The sequence below is a fragment of the Haemaphysalis longicornis genome, unplaced genomic scaffold, assembly GCF_048455015.1.
Source record: "Haemaphysalis longicornis isolate Haplotype H1 unplaced genomic scaffold, Haemaphysalis longicornis Haplotype H1 scaffold_1, whole genome shotgun sequence".
Classification (NCBI taxonomy): domain Eukaryota; kingdom Metazoa; phylum Arthropoda; class Arachnida; order Ixodida; family Ixodidae; genus Haemaphysalis; species Haemaphysalis longicornis.
The window spans coordinates 437124288-437142783 of record NW_027526203.1 but is presented as its reverse complement, the minus strand read 5'-3'; the positions used below and the strand labels follow the sequence as shown (position 1 = coordinate 437142783).

At 42.8% G+C, this 18496-nt stretch overlaps 1 long non-coding RNA gene across 1 annotated transcript; it reads right to left on the bottom strand.

The window, feature by feature from the left end:
- Positions 1-793: 793 nt before the first annotated feature.
- LOC144173040 (uncharacterized) lies at positions 794-3932 on the bottom strand. The gene is made up of 3 exons (XR_013323148.1): positions 3794-3932; positions 3579-3701; positions 794-2546 (listed from the first exon to the last, which is right to left on the bottom strand). It is a non-coding gene; the product is annotated as an uncharacterized LOC144173040 (long non-coding RNA).
- Between the last annotated feature and the right edge of the window lie 14564 nt (positions 3933-18496).

Genomic DNA, 18496 nt, shown 5'->3' with positions numbered 1-18496 from the left:
CTCTCCACACTGCTTTCTCATACTTTCTGTCGAAATCCCTTCGTTATATTCGTAAAGTTTGTATTAGATATCGTAAGTACACTCTTAATCTGGTTCCACGTAAGATCCACTTAGTAACTGGAACTTTTTTGCAAAAAAGTTCCAGTTATATAATTGGAACCGTGTTCCACATATCTTGAAAATTAAGTGAAACAGTGCACCACATATTTTTGCAACTAAATTATGTGGATCGGTGTTCCAAATAAAAGTATGCGGATCACTGTTCCAAATAAAAGGGTAGTTTAAGTTACTGGAACATTGATCCATGTAAAATGATTATGGAATTTATCCGGTGCGCCGTTCCAGGTACCTTCAGACCAGCTGTTTATATAAAACGGTGTTCCTATAGGCATTGGGAAGCTGTCCTGGGACTCCACTTTTCCAAAATTTCTGCTTTCCTGTCGGTATACACCGAGGTCATATGCCAGGCTGGCGGATGCATTGGTATCAGCAGGAAACCGCAAGCACCATTTTAACACAGCCTTGATATATGACCCGCAGTGATACCAACAATTGGAAAGCAGAAACCACCGCAGCAGTGTGGTCCCTGACAGTTCCCAACAGTTGCCTATCGGAGCACAGTTCTATATAAAAGTTGGTCTGAGGCACCTAGAGCGGCACACCCTCTTTGGCTTCACCCGCAGAATCCTGTGCTGGGTTTCAGCTGCATATAAAAGAAACAATGCACTTGCATTAAAATACGCACGAAACAAACTATTATGACTCATACACTGCTTTTCAACATACTATACAACTTTATTGGGTGTTAGTATTTATACATTTCAGATTTTAATAGCTGTCTATTTTAAATTGCACAGAAAATGACCAACGTACAAGGAATAAATACCATAACGATAACACTAGGCTCCAAGTGGCATTTTCACATATTCAGTTTTACTCAAAAACATGGTTAATAAAGACGGTATTAGGGTCGACTGCTTCATAAATAAATAGACGTGTGCGTCTACCGCGGCACTGACACAGACATTATACAACAGTGAGCATCAAATATGCTGTCTTATCAGATAAACCAAGGTAATTCAAAGGCGGAATTACTCATTGCGCTTGTCATACTGTGTTTACGCATAACTGTTTGGGAAAATGCAGTTTGCTATTAAATTGTAGGGAAAGGCCTAAACACAAGCCATACACGGTTGTATTATCAGAAACCTACAACAGTGCAGTGCAAGAGTTTAGGAAAACAAAGCTCGAGCCAAGATTAACGATAAAACATTTTGACACGAGAGGTCACATGCGGCAGTATGCCACAATTAAAACATGATTATTAAAGATAGTAGTTTCCTGACACCAGACGTTAGTGTAACATCAAGCTATTTGTAGGCAAAATAGACTTTATGAGCGTCCTGAAAAGGCCTTTGACTTAAGGCACGTTACTTGCCCAAACAATTTGTAGTTTAAAATAATTCATTCCGAGAAATCTCACAAAAGCCAGCGTGAATCTTATAAAATTTTGCAAACCAGGTATCTGGAAGCATGTTACACATATTAAAATTTAACAAGCAGTCTAATTATATACGTCATCAATTTAAGCGGGAACAAGTCAGACATCCTTAAGAAGCAAACAAGCCAGCGTTGAATCATACAGGGGACCAGTTTTACAAAGCAGACTTGAAAGCATTTTTTCCAGCCTCAACGTTTTACCTTAGGTAAAATTCACAGTTGCGTGCTATAAAAACCCTCCCGTCTTGCTGTCAGTGTAATTGTGACCAAATCCCTGCTTCCGCCAAGCAAGAAATGCAACTTTGTTCAAAGGAGAATACTTGTTCAAGCCAAATAAGCACATTTTAAATTCTTCTACGGCATGGGTGTCAGCTCACTTACAGTACTAAAATTTATCAATGAAGGCGCAAGCTATCTGCGTAAATAAGCACTGTCACTTTTGCATCAGCAGCAGCACTGCCACGAAAAAAAATCTCATGAGCTACACTTGAATAATAGGACGTTACAATGCGGTGCCATGAACTACATTAACACCCACTATAGATTCAAAGACAGCCTGCGCATTGTGCCAATGATGAAAAATAAGGCACGACTTCAGTGTTCAGTTGACATGAAACTTGCATGTGCCAGTAACTTAAACCTCTTCATCTGATTTCACACCCTTCAGGCCTTTCATCTGACCTCCTTCATGCCTTTCAAGAGATACTTTAACCTCTACCAATAATTTAAAATCCCAAGTAGAGCTGAACACTTCAAGTATTTCAACAAAGACTCCAACTTAAATGACACCAGGCCACTGTCAAATTTCTCATGCTTTCCAAGAACTCCCTGCAAAAGTCCCAAGAACTCTTCAAAGGCACACAACCATAAGAACATGATGACACGATGAAAAAGATGAGATATGCGGCGAAGAGGACGACCACATCCTGAAGTGACAACGCAGGCGGCGAATCTGTGATGTGTTTCTTGCGGGCAATATTGATGGCGCCAGTCCCTTCTCTCAGAATAACCGGGCCTCGAGAAGACTTACTGCTCACCTCATGTACCTTCAAGGAAACAAGAATATTTTGTTACATGGTTGCTTTAAATGAGTGAGTTGCTTAGGCCCTTTCATAACACAGTAATTGATTTAAAATCAGTGATTTCTTGCGTTTTTTTCTGGGAGTGCTGCTAAAGGTGGAAGTGCGCTAAACAATATCACCACAGACAATCAATGAAATTGCCCTGATTCTGGAAAGTATCCCACCTTGCTGCCTCGGTATCCTGAATATAAGGTTTTTTATCCTTGAGAGGTTTCGTTTATTAAATAAATCGAATAATAATTACTTTAATCACCTTTCGGCATTATATTTTACACACCTTCTCTCTGCAAAAAATGTTCTCTGTACTGTATAATGTGCTCCCTAGAATGCTGTAGTGAGGCTGGCTTAATATAACTTACAGCTAAACGATGTTTCTACCGCAAAGAAATAAATGGCCAGTCATAGGAAATCATAAATATCGCACTGTGGCAGAAATTTTTGGGGGAATTAGTTCCACCTAAAATATTTCCCTCTCGATATGTATTACCTCCATGGTTCGTAGTGGTATGAGGCAGAAGTTGAGCTGACTAATGCTGAACTAGGCTGTTGCACAATTTTCTTATAAATCACAACTATAGCACATTTTCTTGCAGACGACACTTTCTGTGCTCTAAACAATTCCCTTAAAAAATTACCCCTTATTTAACCACCTGTCAAAATCCAATGCAAGCATTACTCATGCTACGGCTGTATTTGGGAGTATTATTGGTGCTACGGGCGTATTAAAAGCGGGAAATTTAAATCGTCAGTTGCCAGTGCCCGTTGGGCGTGTCCGTGGTGCTGGCAAATCACAGCAACAACTCTCAAGTTGTAAAAGCTAAATATTTACAAAACTTAAATACAAAAGTGTTTTTTTGCCACTGTTGGAGCATCCGTAATAGGCGGAATGTGAACACAATGGCCAATATTGGCGTTTACGATAACTTGCTAAGTGAGATTTTATTAGGATGAACAGGCCCAGAAATTGAGTCCCGCAAAAACAAAATGCCAGCTTACCCAACCAAAATTATGACCCGGGTGTTTCTGCCAGGGACGTCTCAAAGTGCACTTCCAGGAAAGTTTCGCTAACGTGTTCCGAAAAGCTCCTACTGTCACCTTGAGCCACAGGCCAAGCTGTCACTGAAAAGAAGTTCAAGTTTCAAACCATTAGTTACAAAGAAACTATCTAAAAACCCGCCATGAAAGACCCAAAAATGGCAGTGCGTACTTACTTGTAGAATGCAATGATTTAATCCCGTGCAAGAGCTTTAATGTGTTGCCTTCTGATGATACACTTCCAAGAAGGGGTCCAAATACAATTAAAATGGCCATATGCATTCCTTGCACAGCTGTTTTAGGTCTATCTTCACCCTATTGCCTAGAAAATAAACAGTACAAAAATATCAGAGAATAAATTTATGCCTTGCTTTACCAGGGAGCACGAGAAAATATTGAACAATGTCCGATTCGTTCCACGAAAGTCGAATGTCTTTTTTACAGCGGAAGCCCTGGTAATCTTTTCTTGCTAAACAATTTGAGATATAAAAATATTTGAACATACTTTAAGCTCACCTGTCCTTGGTCTATGCGAACTGGTGAATATCTGCACAATATGCACGACTCAAAAGGTACTCTTTTGTGGCTTTTGAGCTCCACAGGGCATTCATAATCCGCCGCACTCTCCCCGACGATCCTTCAGCATGCCGAAGATGTCTTCAGCCAGTAAATGCCACAGCCATGACTTCGCAGGAGCATGTAAAGAATGGAAATAATTTGTTTTCATTTTTTTTTTTTGCAGAGAAACAAAAACATTTGTCACAACCTATCAGTGGAGGGCCAAATGTCTCCACAGTCAGCCACAGACTGTTTCTGAACAGGTCATAGAGTATGAATACAGAATGTAGCAATCTGCTTTTGCAGTATAATTTCTACGTTCAAAAGAGAACAAAAATGGATTAATGTTTGGTGCACATCATGATTCAACCACTTTGCACCTGAACGTTTCGAAAATTATTCCAACTCTCTAGCTACATTGATAGCATAAAATAGCAGGAATTAATTATTTTTAAACTTACTTTGTGACGTTAAAACTTCTAATAGTCCAGACGTGAGCTTTATGGGTAATTATTCTGAGGTCTCAGGTTACCACTGACATTGACAGCATAGAAACGGCTCCACACTTTCTGCGTGTTTCCACCTGACTTCCCCTCCACAAAAGGAACGCTTTGTTACTACGCTGCTGCTCAGACAACCACTTTCCCTTGCATTTCACTACACGTCAGGGAGCCAACTAAAATTGACTAGTGTAAATAGACCATCTGAATTCATCGAAGGCATTGGAAGAAACGGGGAACAACTACACACACAGCACAGATAAACGTAAGCAGTGCTGCCGCCAACGTCTTGAACGCACATCAACATTAGGCGGAATAGCGTGATTAGCACAGTAATTGTATGGCTCTCAGAAGACCAACACAACGCAATTAACACGGAAGTTTGAAAATACCGATAAGGCTAAAAGACAGACGCTCCGACAAACAAGCCGTGCAGTGTGTGCGCGCGAGACAATAGCGTGCGACTAACTCGAGAAGATTCAGCACTGCTGACAGGTACAGAAACCGTCAATATACAACTAAGCAACACCACACCATAAGGGGACATGCAGACTCGAGAAATGCGCGCACCAGCCACTTTCTAAATAGCACAAGCTAACGTATGCAGTCAAACGTTTCTCGCATCGAACAGGCAGCGGAGCGGCACGTTTATCGGACGCAGTGATGAACAAGTCAATGAACAACAACCGTTACCAGAACATAAATAAGCAGCACTGACCTTTTTTGCGCCTCCCGGCAAAACTTCACTTCGTCGAACAGTAAATACAGCCCGAGGACATGAAGAAATCCGCAGTTTCACGCCACAACCAAACTGGTAACCGTTCCCGCCAGTCTGACCGACAGTTGATTTAGTACATCAGGCGCATAACGCGAGCAATGAAGAACACCGCTATAGAAGGCCACTGGTGGCGCTGCATGCAGACGAACAAAAACTAGCTTGCAAAAACGTTGAGACGTAGGGGCGCTGCTGTCGTTAAAAGTGTTCACGCAGTCCCGTTTTTCCCTCATCGTCGTTGTACCCGTTGCCGTCCCACTATACCATGCATCAACGCAAGCGGCGCTGCCTTGCGGCTGTCAACGCATGCGCACGGCATGCCGCATTGAAGTGGCGGTCGTTTCGTAATGGTTTCGGCCAACTTTTTCTTCCTCCGTGCCTTGGGCGATGCACGCCGTGGCCAGTGACCAGTCCGCGGAAGAGATCACAAGCTCGGCACCCGTGATCGCTTATATTTGCTTCGGAAAATGGGAGTAGGCCTCTAAGCGGACGTCTACGCGGCTCTGAGGCTGGAACAAAGAGCTCAGATATTAGCCAATTTAACACGTTAGTTGGGCTAAAGTTGTTTCTCGCCGCGGGCCGTAAGCGCGTGCGGTATGTGTGCATAAACTTCGATGACAGCTTTATTTCGTTCTTTGCAGTGAAAACAAAACGACGCTTCTTTATTGACTGTGTTCTCTTGACAACAAGTCTTTCCAATACCAAAAATATATACTGCGACGCTCTTTGATATCCACGTTATAGAAAACTACTTCCGTATAGTGAATCCAATGGGATTACTCGCTAATAAGCGAGTAATAATACACCTTCCCGTTTTCCAGCAGTTTGTCTTCATGAACACCAATAGTGCAGGAAAAGAGCAACGGGAGGACCAGGAGGAGAAGGCAGGTCATTCGGTGTACTTGAATTACTATGGCAAGTAACAACATTAGGGTAACACTGCGAATTCTCGCGATACTGCAATGCATAATTTGAAATAAGAATGACGTTTCAGTATAAATATATAGAATGTAAGGCAGATGCCGCGGGGTAGATTTAGCTCTCCGGGTTCTGTGTCGTTCTCCTCCTGCAAAGAGGCTTTCGTTTTTGCTTGTGAAAATTAATAGCCGGGACGAGACAAAATACAAAAACGAACTTCTTAGCATATAACTGCATGCGTAGCATGATGTGTGCGGTGTAAAATGTGACGCAGTCGGTTACCATTATATATGTACCCCATCACAACATAAGTAACGTGGACTAAGTACCATTGAGCGCGTACTACACCACAGCGAGATGATGACTGAGTGTTGAACAAAAACTGCCGTTTCTGCGAAACTTTGTAAACCAAATGCATAAAATGTAATGGCCTCAATAAGTATTTCGTAATGAAGATGTTCACAAAAGCACCACGAATTCTTCAGCGCTATAGCAGCTATGGCTTTGCCCGAACGGCAGACGGGGAAAGGGAAGACGTTTAGTCCTTCTCAAATTGAAGTCACTGGTGATTTTGTATACTTGACGCCCCAAATTAGAAAAACACGATGTTCACGAAAGTGGTTTGGGTGCCGCAGAACACCTGGAAATGGGTTCCTGCAATTTCTTCTTTTGCCTAAGATATCCTCCTCTCGACATTTTTAATGCTTTGTACGGCGTTGACAAAAAAGTGGGATTTCGTTTTCTGTCAAAGGACATCACTAAAACTACAGCTTAGCCGTATTATGAACGTTAACTGCTGCAAGGCAGTTTCATAGATGTCGGCGAAGTTCATTAAATTTTATGTGCGGTGTGCGCGTGTATATTAAACGCGCACGTGCATTTTGGGTCAAGAAGCACCTAATATATATGGTTCATTGTTCCAGTTGATGCATGAAAGAGAGCATATTTCACTGCCATGCACGATTTATGTGGAACAAGACACGAGCAAAAAATACACAAACGCACTCTCCCCAACCGTTTACTGGGACATAAGTGGAACAGTAACTGGAACCGCCGACATCGCATGACCCCATTTCTTCGGTTCCAGATAAAAACCACGAACATAAACAAAACAAGCTGGCGGTTCCAGATAAGATCCACCTATATGCTTCGTTCCAGTTATTCTTTCGTTTGGATCCACATAAAATATATGGATCACCCTTGTTAACTGGAACTTATATGGAACCAGATTAAGAGTGTACCTTATATAATATTTCAGTAATTCCGCAGACGCCAGAGCATGCCAATCGATCCGCGCTTACAGTTTTCTTTTCATCATTCTTTCTCTCCACTGCGCAGTACTGCCTTTCTGAAAAAAAGGCCTTGACTGTTCAGATTTTTACATCTTGCACTCTCCTTTGTGTGTCTTCAGATTACATACAATCAGAATAAACAAATACCACCTCTGAGCTTATTCGTACTGTTTTATACTTCATTTCATTTTGTTTATTTTCCCAATTCGAATGGGGACCGAGGACCGAAAAAAAGGGCTGTGTGCACAACTTCACAAGTCCTCGGCCCTTACAATGTAAGGCGGCACCATGGGGCATCAACAACACAAGCACTCTCCCACAAATTTAAGGCGCATTGGATGATAATGAGTATTCAGCGCAAACAGAAATAACAGTTTCAAAACAGCGCATTCAAAACAAAACCAAAAAGACGACACTAACCAGAGCTGCGTACAACCTAGCGGAAGCATAAGGGAACAGAGCCCTCAGCATGTCTATTTATTCTTTTATTCATTTATTCATTCACCTTTTCGCCAGGGCCGATCCTCAACATAATGCACGCTAGCTTGTCTCATTATTTTGCTTCTCTTTCACGCAGATTGTGCGAGCACGTTTTAGCATTCTCTGTGTTTGTTGAATTCTTAATTCATTGATCTCTCTCCGAATTTGCAATTGTAATGTGAAATACTTATTTTATGCAGATATCTTCGGAAACAAGGCGTGTTGGCGCGAATCCGCCTGATGTACTCATTTTTTATTTGTCTTTTAACAGGGTTTTATTATTATTATTATTATTATTATTATTATTATTATTATTATTATTATTATTATTATTATTATTATTATTATTATTATTATTATTATTATTATTCCAATCTCGTCAACTTCATGCTGCATGCTTCGGAAGCTGTGCAAGGGAGAGGTCAACTTGATGTAGTCTACTTTGATTTAAGCAAGGCTTTTGATGTCGTCTGCCACGAGCTCTTAGCCAAAAAACTATCTGAGCTTGATATACAACCATCCCTGATATCTCTTATATGCAATTATCTATGTGATAGGTCATGTTTCGTGCATGTAAATGGACAGTCTTCTCTTTCCTATGAGGTCACCAGTGGTGTCCCTCAGGGCTCAGTTCTCGGGCCACTTCTCTTCTCAATCTTTATAAATGATGTCGCGACAATATTTAATGATTGTAATTTTCTTTTATACGCCGATGATGTAAAAATATTTAAATCTGTTTCCAACTCTGCCAGCTGTTCCGCTCTCCAGAAAGCAATCTCGTCCTTCTCGCATTGGTGCTCATGCAACAAACTCCTCATTAATACATCTAAAACTAAGGTAATGACATACACAAGAAAGACTGACAACATCTTGTTTCCCTATAACATCAACGGTGAATTACTCCCACGTGTGGTAGAGGTTAATGACCTAGGCGTCACTTTCGACAGTAAACTGAGCTTCTCTCCACATATTCAGGTAATTACTCGAAGAGCTCTACGATCGCTTGGCGTTGTCTGTCGCGTGTCCAAGGAGTTCAAGGAGCCGATTTCTCTTCTGAAGCTCTACACAACTATATGTCGTCCTCAGCTTGAATATGCATCTGTTGTCTGGAACAGCACGAGCAAAACAAACCGTAAGCTTGTAGAAAGGGTCCAAAATAAGTTTATATCTATCTTCAACCATCGCTTTGGCGATAGTAGTAATTATAACCCTGGATCGCCCTCTTCATTGACGCTATCATGCTTAACTTCCAGGCGGAACAAGGCTGATGTTCTCTTCCTCTTTAAAATTATGCACGGCATAGTGTCTTGTGGTGAGCTGCTACAGCATGTTCGTCTTTATGTGCCGCTAAAGTGGACCAGGAAACATGATACCTTTTGCAACCCCAATTGTCTGCGTGTCTTGTGCCCTGTGTGCCGACTGCAATGCACGTACAATCGGTACTCGGATTACCTTGATATATTTAATGATTGCCCTACTCTGTTTCGCAAACATGTCTGTGAGTTTGTATTGGCGTAACTGCCAACTTTTGTTATTCTGCATTTGTCTTTTATCCTTGAGTTCATGCACTCAAATGACTTTTATTCCGTAACTTCAACATAAGCTATCCTTTCGTTTTTTTTGTATTTTGTATTTTATTTTGTATTTGAAAGATGTGTACATTATGTTTCGTGTGTTTCTGTTTCCGTGCGCCAGCACAAAGGCCGACCCCGGCTGTTCCTGGGCACGCAAATAAATGATTGATTGATTGATTGATTGATTATTATTATAACTGAAAATGATCAGTAAGTATGATAGTCTCGACATCTACTATCAAAACACTCGAGGTCTACGAACTAAGTCCTCTGAATTTATTAGAAATATTGTATGCTCTAAATTTTCTGCTATTGTAATTAGTGAAACCTGGCTTTCCGATGATATCTCGTCTTCCGATTATTTCCCTTCTAACTATCAAATCTTTAGAAGCGACAGAAAATTAACTGGACCTAAACAAAAGGTGGCGGGGTTCTCATTGCCTTTGATCACTCAGTGTAGTGCATGCGGCGTGCTGACCTCGAGACCCTACATGAATCAGTCTGGCTTGAGGTAGGCCTCACGAGGGGCGAGAGGCTACTCATCGGTGTATTCTATATATCCCCGGATGTATTACCTTCTGAATTTAATCGAACACTCACATCCACACAAATTGTCTCAAATGCACACTCCAGCCATAAGCTCATTATACTTGGGGACTTCAACACGCCAGGTATTCGCTGGAACAGCCTTTCCTTGGAGCACAAAAACCATTATGCAGCTCAGAAATGCAGCATGTTATTAGATTTTAAATCGTTCACCTCCATGCAGCAGTTTTGCCGCATAGAAAACTCTTGTGGTAATGTTCTAGATGTGTGCTTCTCAAACTTAAGAAACGTACAAGTGTGTGCATCCGAAATATCTCTTGTGCACCCCGACAAGTTTTACCCCCCTCTTATTGTCTCTGTCTCAGTCACTGCCCAGCATCGCGATGGTGATGTTGACGATTGTGAACTCCCGCGATATGCTTTCAAGCGTGGAGATTATGCTGGGCTGTATCACTTTTATTCATCCGCTGAATGGTCAAGTGTCTTTGATGTCAATGATGTTGACGAACAGGGTTGACGCTTTACCGACATTGTCAGGAGTGGCATGGAAAAGTACATCCCTCTTTACAAGCCTGTTCATTCCAAATTTCCCCACTGGTTCTCTAAAGAACTTCGAAGTTCGCTTAAACTTAAGGGCAGCGCTCATAAAAAGGCCAAGCGTTCTGGGCTTGACAAGTGGAAAACTGAGTTTAGTCGGTATCGTTCACTTTGTAAAAGCCTGTACCGGCGTGACCACCAGCTCTATATAGAGTCGTTACAAACTGCTGCGTCTCAGAAACCTGCTGACTTCTGGAGGTATGTACGCGGCCGTTCTAAGGCATCTCAAGAACACATTAACCTGCTTAATTCCGATAATGAACACGTTGAGGATGTTGCCACCAGCTTTGCTCAGTATTTTCACTCTGTCTTTCAACTGCCTGATGCTAACGACGAACGCCTATCATTCAATAGAATGTCTAATTTTAATACAGCCATGTTCGACGAAAAACTTGTCAATGATAGCCTTAAACGGATGAAACCATCATTTTCCTGTGGTGCAGATGGAATTCCAGCAGCCCTCATGAAGACTTACGGCAACATTGTGGTGCCTGTCCTGACTTCCATTTATAATAACTGCTTACTTTTCGGCAAATTTCCTCGTGCATGGAAGATCGCTCGAATTTTTCCAATATTTAAGTCTGGTGATAAGTCAGCCGTTTCTAACTATCGCCCGATCTCACTCCTTTGTGTCGCCTCAAAACACTGAGTCAGCTCTGCACAAAGTTCTTGCGGCCTGCGTCAAGAACGTTGGGTACCAAATCAGCACGGCTTTTTCTCGGGTTGATCGACGGTCACAAATCTTGCAAGCTTTATGACACAGGCTTCGGCTGCAGTTTGTGAAAACGGCCAGTTGGACGTTATTTATTTTGACGTCAGTAAGGCGTTTGATGTGGTGAACCATCAGTTATTAATTAACAAGCTTGCTACGTCCGGTGTAGACGCAAGCCTTGTTGCCTTGTTGTCCAACTATCTAACGTCCTTGACCGGACGTTGTCTAACGTCCTTGACCGGCCCTTTTACGTAGATGTAAACTACAAAAAGTAGTGTTTACCCTACAACAAGTGGTGTACCTCAGGGTTCCGTGCTGGGTCCATTATTATTTTCTATCTTTATCAATGATGTGTCAACAGTGTTAACAACCTCTTCTTTTCTTCTCTATGCTGATGATGTCAAACTATTTAGCCACAATAGCGGTGTTCAGGACTGCTGTGCCTTGCAGAGGGATGTGTCAGAATTATCGGTCTGGTGCAGAAAAAACTGCCTAATTTTAAACCCCGCTAAAACAAAGGTTGTCCCCTACAGCCGGAAAACCCACCGTCTGCTGTTTTCCTACAGTATTGAGGGAGCTCCTCTGCAAAGGGTTGAGGAGATTAGGGACCTCGGGGTGCTTTTCGACAGTACCCTCTCTTTTTCATCTCATATTAGGCTAATCACCCGGCGAGCGCTCCGGAGTCTTGGAAATGTGTGTCGGTTTACAAAGGAATTCTCTTCTCCAGATCCATTTCTAATTCTATATAATGCAATATGTATCCCTCAGTTAGAATATGATTCTGTTGCCTGGAACGGCATCTCCAAATCTGGTAGTTATTTAATAGAACGTGTGCAGAAGAAGTTTTTATTCATATTTAAGCACCGTCATCACAATCACAGTCCGGGTCCTGATTCTGACTTACCCATAGTTCCTTCCATCCCTTCCTTGAACTGCAGACGTATGCGTGCAGATCTTACATTCCTTCACAAAATTGTTCATGGTGACCTTTCTTGCGCAGACCTGCTTAACTGTTTAGAGTTTAGTTTTCCGCAACGGCCCACCAGGTCGCATCGCCCGTTCTTGACCGCTGCGCGCAACTCCAATCATTCTCCTGTACGCAGAATACAGAATTGTTACAACCGCTCCTTTGAACGCCTTAACATCTTTCAAAAATCCTTTACAATTTACCGTACTTCGCTGTTGAATACAGTAAGTTAAACATTTATGATATCTCTGTCGTTCGTTTTTTTTTTTTTTTTCTTCTGTAATTTGGTTTCTCTGCGGTTCTGTCTAACCAACTGATGGTTGCCTATTTTTCAAACTGTTTACTGTCATTTGTTCGTCTTATCATTTGTCTCTACGCTCTTGCCGTTGTTTTTGTTGTATTACTGTCAAACTTTGTTGCTCTGCTTGTTGTGTGGTCTTTACAATAAGCAGAGCAACAGAGGTATCTTCTTTTTTTATCTTTTTACCTGTACCCATGCTCCACCTGTGCTTTATTTCTGTCATTTTCACTACTTCAATTTGCGTGTCTTGTCGCTTGTTTGTTTCTTGTAATATGTTTCTTGTATTTTGTTTTTATGTAACTATACGTGCGCCAGCACACAGGCCTCTGGCTGTTCCTGGGCACGTAAATAAACTTGATTGATTGATTGATTGATTGATTGATTGATTGATTGATTGATTGATTGATTGATTGATTGATTGATTGATTGATTGATTGATTGATTGATTGATTGATTGATTGTAGGTTTTAACGTGCCGACGCAACGCAGGCGATGAGGCGCGCCGTAGTGGAGGGCTGCGGATTAATTTTGACCAGCTGGGGATCTTTAACGTGTGCCGGGCGTTTTTGCATTTCGCCTCCATCACAAAAGCGGTCGCCGCGGACAGGAATCGAACCAGCGACCTCGTGCTCAGCAGCGCAACGCCATAGCCACTGAGCCACTGCGGCGAGTGACACAAACTAAAGAGTACTGAGATTTGTTTTGCCACTACCAAATGCAAAGTGACTTGTCTATGCTAGGGATTGAAAGAAGCCAACACCCTCACACAAATGCAGAGCCACGATGGCTCACATCCTGTGGAACTGTAACGTGAAAGAAGGTACTACAGAGACGTTACCACCGCACCTGGCCGGTGCGGTAGTTAGCAAGGACTACGACGCCCAGCGTAAGGCCGTCCAGCAAGTGTTGGAAGCCCTCGAGCGTCAGCGGCCGAAAGCACTGTCTCCTCGGAGGCTGGGTGCGAATAGGTAGCTGATGGCAAGGGACTGTCCAGCGCGACGTTAGGCCGCGTCATATCTGCCGGACAAATAAAGACGTTCTCTCTCTCTCTCTCTCTCTCTCTCTCTCTCTCTCTCTCTCTCTCTCTCTCTCTCTCTCTCTCTCTCTCTCTTCTCTCTCTCTCTCTCTCTCTCTCTCTCTCTCTCTCTCTCTCTCTCTCTCTCTCTCTCTCTCTCGCTCTCGCTCTCTCTCTCTCTCAAAAATGCATGTAAACTGTCAGTGCTAGTTCGGGTACATCCTGATTAACACAGCTTGTTTCATTAGATCGAAACTATTTGCAACCATGTATCGTAACTGCCAGTAAACACTTCAGAGCATTTTTCCGCAGACAATACGACTGCAAATGTCCACTCCCTTCTCGTTAGCCTAGAAACTTACCTCGTAATAATCAATGCTTGCCGTCACCTTTATATTTTTTTATAATTGGTACTACAACTTTACAAAATTGACCCCTTTCATTCTTCTGACACAAAGCTTTAGGGCTACAACATGTGTATAGAAGATTGCGTTACCTTTCACAATGGAAAAAAAAAATTACCTTCTGCTTGCATCTTGCTTTCATTAAAGCCTGCCTTTCCATTCTAATACATTTGAATTTTGAAATGAACGAAACTTGACAGGAGACCACTTTTCTCCCATTACTCCCTCGCCCTGCGTACAGCCAGTTAGCAAGGCGCCCATTGTTCCGTCTCTCAAATTCTTTGCTCCAGCTCCTCTTCCTTGTTAAGGCGGGGAACTGTAATACCAGACAATTACGAGCGCTTTTCAATCCCTGTCTCTGCCTCCCGGTGGCCATAAAAACAGCCCATTAACCTTGTGAGGAGACAAAGCGACCTGGGCTCCCCAAACATTGCATGCGCTTTTGTTTGAGGATCCTGTATACCTTCTCGAAAACCAGTTGCTGCTTTTAGTATTTCTTGTCTGCCAGAAAACAACCTCCACTTGCGTTCGGAGCTTGTGTTTTGTTTCTTTCTTCCTCTTCTTCTTTTTTGCTTTGCTTAATGCAACGTCTTTTTATGCATTCCTGTACTATGGCTGGGAAAGTATTTTACTGCTGTTTCAAAGCGAAAAACCTTAAAATAAAAACCTTTAATTCATTCCGCTTTATTCTTTTTTTTATCTCTTACGCAGCACAGATGACGAAATTACCTTTTTAGAAGTCCGAATTGGTCGACTGCGTCGTCATACTTAGTAAATTTTATTCCGATGGTAAATGTGATACCAATCATTGGTGTCATCAGAGCAAGTCTGCCACCATAGTCTTCCATACCGCAACATAAATAAAACTCATCACAATTGGTGTGAGTTTTTCCGGTGCAGTTATTTGTGCTCCTTTTATAAATATAGATCAATTGAGTTGGTATGTCCTTCTGTAAGATCCTATCCATAACAGCTAGTTATACTTCCTAGATCTAATGCGCGCGCACTAAAGCATGAAATGGGCCCATCGAGCGAAAAAGCCGCCGTCCGCGTTTGAATCCGACAAACGGCTTCCAAATCTACGTGACTATGGCCGACAGAGCAAAGGGGATAAAAGTAAAATGATTAGTGAATTGAAGACAAAATTAGGTAAGCTTGAGTTTTGGCGGGATTCTAACCCAGGGCCTGCGGAATGCGAGACCCTACGACACTACCGCTCCATATACCTTACTAAGGGTGGACCTCCAGATTGCGTTGCGGCCGTCGACTTAGGAAGGAGCATTAGAGATAGGCACTGAGCCCTAGACGCGCAATTTGACCACACTAATTATAGAAGTAGCAATCTATCGGCGAGCAGAAAACTTCGTCCCCTCTCCCTCTGCTTGGCGACGTGACTGGCCTGACGCTAGCAGCGCCCTCGTGGGGCAAGGAACCTGTGATTGTACGGCGCCATCCTAATAGATGGCGCGCGAACCAAGCCTGATATTGTCTAATCTAAACGCATATTGGTCATATTCTGAAAGCACTTCAGATGTCAAAAAAAGTACGAAAAATAATGTTCTAGGGTCTGTTTTCCCGCGCAACAGGTCCATGACGCTTGCGCGCTTCGAGTCAAACCTATAGACGCAGGACATACTCCTACAATTAAAACAAGCAATCATAGACGGAGAAGGAGCATCTATCTTGGACACGAGAGCCCTCTTCGGACTGGACATCACCAAAGCATTCGACAGGGTCAGCCACGATGCGATACTAAATTCCATCGACAAACTCGGACTCGGAAAAAAGGCCTTCAACTACGTAGAAAATCTTCTCAAGAACAGAACGGCCAAGATAAAGATCGGAGAAATCGAATCGAAGGAATTTGACATAATTAATAGAGGAACACCGCAAGGCTCGATGTTATCACCTTTTCTTTTCAAAATGGCGATGATAGGCCTCCCTGAGGAACTTAATAAAATTGAGAACCTCAACCACACCATATATGCAGATGACCTCACATTATGGGTGGCAGGAGGCAGCGATGACAACATACAGAGCACATTACAAGAAGCTATAAACAAGGTTGTGGAGTTCTTATCTTCGAGAGGCCTGGAATGCTCCCCCGAGAAATCGGAACTACTGGTTAAGAAGTATCGAAAATCGACCAAAGAAACGCCAAGGCAACATGAGATGATCACGCTCACCCTACGAAACAGACCCATGCCGACGGTGAACGTTATCAAAAATTAGGCCTCAGAATACAAGAAAACGGCTCAAACACCAAAGCGGTCAACGCCCTGGAGAGAAACGTAAACCAGACCATCAGGCTCATATCCAGGGTAACGAATCCACACCACGGTCTCAAAGAAGGCAATATAATAAGACTCATACAAGCATACATAATATCAATAATTGCGTACACGACTCCTTTCCTGAAATTGAAAACAGAAAAAAAGACCAAGCTAAACAACCTGATTAAAAGAGCGTACAAAAGGGCCACACGATTACCGATCAGCACCTCAAATGAGAAGTTGGAGGCCCTTGGACTACACAACACGCTGGATGAGATAATCGAAGCCCAACAACTAGCACAGCACGAGAGACTCTCAAGGAGCAAAACAGGCAGATACATCCTAGACAAACTAAACATCAGAACCAGAACACAGCAGGAGGGACCCAAACAAGAAATGGACACAAGAATCAGAGAAACGTTCATCATAGCCAGCATCCCAAGGAACATGCACCCAAATTACAACCAAGAAAGAAGACAGGAGAGAGCGAAGGCTCTCCGCAAGAAATATGGTAAACTAGAAGGTACCCTATACACAGATACGGCCTTACAACAAGGACCTAAAAGAAAATCTATGCTATGTGTAGTCGTGGACAATACGGGATCTATTGTGACAGCCTGCATGGTTATGACCAAATACCCGCAGATCAGAGAGGAGGCGGCAATAGCCCTCGCCATGGCTACAGGAAAGGCAAAAAGAATAATTAGTGATTCGAAGACAGCAATCCTAAACTTCTCACGAGGCTACATCTTGACAACAGCATACAGTATTATTAAAGACATAAAACGAGACCCCGAAGCCAAAACCGCATTAATATGAACTCCAGCGCACTCCGGAATGCCTGGCAATGAAGTCGCACATGAGGCTGCTCGAGATCTAGTCTACCGAGCCCCCCAACCTCTTGCGGACACACTGCCAGATGAAACAGCGGATGACAGAGACCCACTCACAGCATATAGAGACATGTTGTACCACTATAGATGCAGCAGGAAAAAGTACCCAGAGGCACACGGCAATCTGAATAGATCCCAGGCCATCGCTTGGCGACAAATACAGACAGGAACTTTCCCTAACCCACTTCTGTATAGCTACTACTACCCCGGGACAGTCAGCGATCTTTGCAAAGCATGCGGCCAAAGGGCAGACCTCAAACACATAATATGGGCATGCAGAGAAAAGCAAAAAGACATACAAAGAATAAACATCTTTAATGGGGAGCAATGGGAAACGGCGCTGCTCAGCTCCGAAGAACTACTACAGCAACTACTGATCCAAGAAGCTGAAGAAGCCGCCAGGGGTTAAGGACTTCTGGCCGACGACAGAAAAGAAGGGCAGGGAAATCCCACTCCTTCCCCTTCTGGCTTTCTGGGGAAAAAATGAAGTTGTTTCTCTCTCTCTCTCTCTCTCTCTCTCTCTCTCGACTCTTACAAAATTTATTATCGGGCATTAATTAGCTCGCTACAACTTGAAGTTGAAGTTGAAAGTTTATTTCCAGTAAAGCACATACAAATCTTTATCAAGGGAAATCGGGAAAAAGTTGCTCAATTGCAACTTGACGGGCCCAAAAACCCTTTCAACACTCTCCATAACAGAAACGTGCGCGGAAATACCAAACGCAGCAATTCTGAAATTTCAGCATACATTTGACGTCTTTCGTAGTAAACTCGCGAAATTAAAATTATTTGAAATTCGGATAATCAATTAATCGTCGTATACACCTGAGCAGGCTTTTGTTAGGATAGCTTTTTTTTGTTGATGGCGTGACATCGCATGCACATGCGGGGGCCATCTTTGTTGCAAGAAACAAAAACAAACAAAAAAAACAGCAATTTCGCAATGATCGCCAGGCTCACCCACGAGTGCCCTCACGCGCTAACCACTCACCACTCATGAATGAGTGGTGAGTGAGCCACAGCGTCGTTTCATGCTTGCGAGTGCGAGTGAGTGTGAGGGCCATTCGCCGCGGT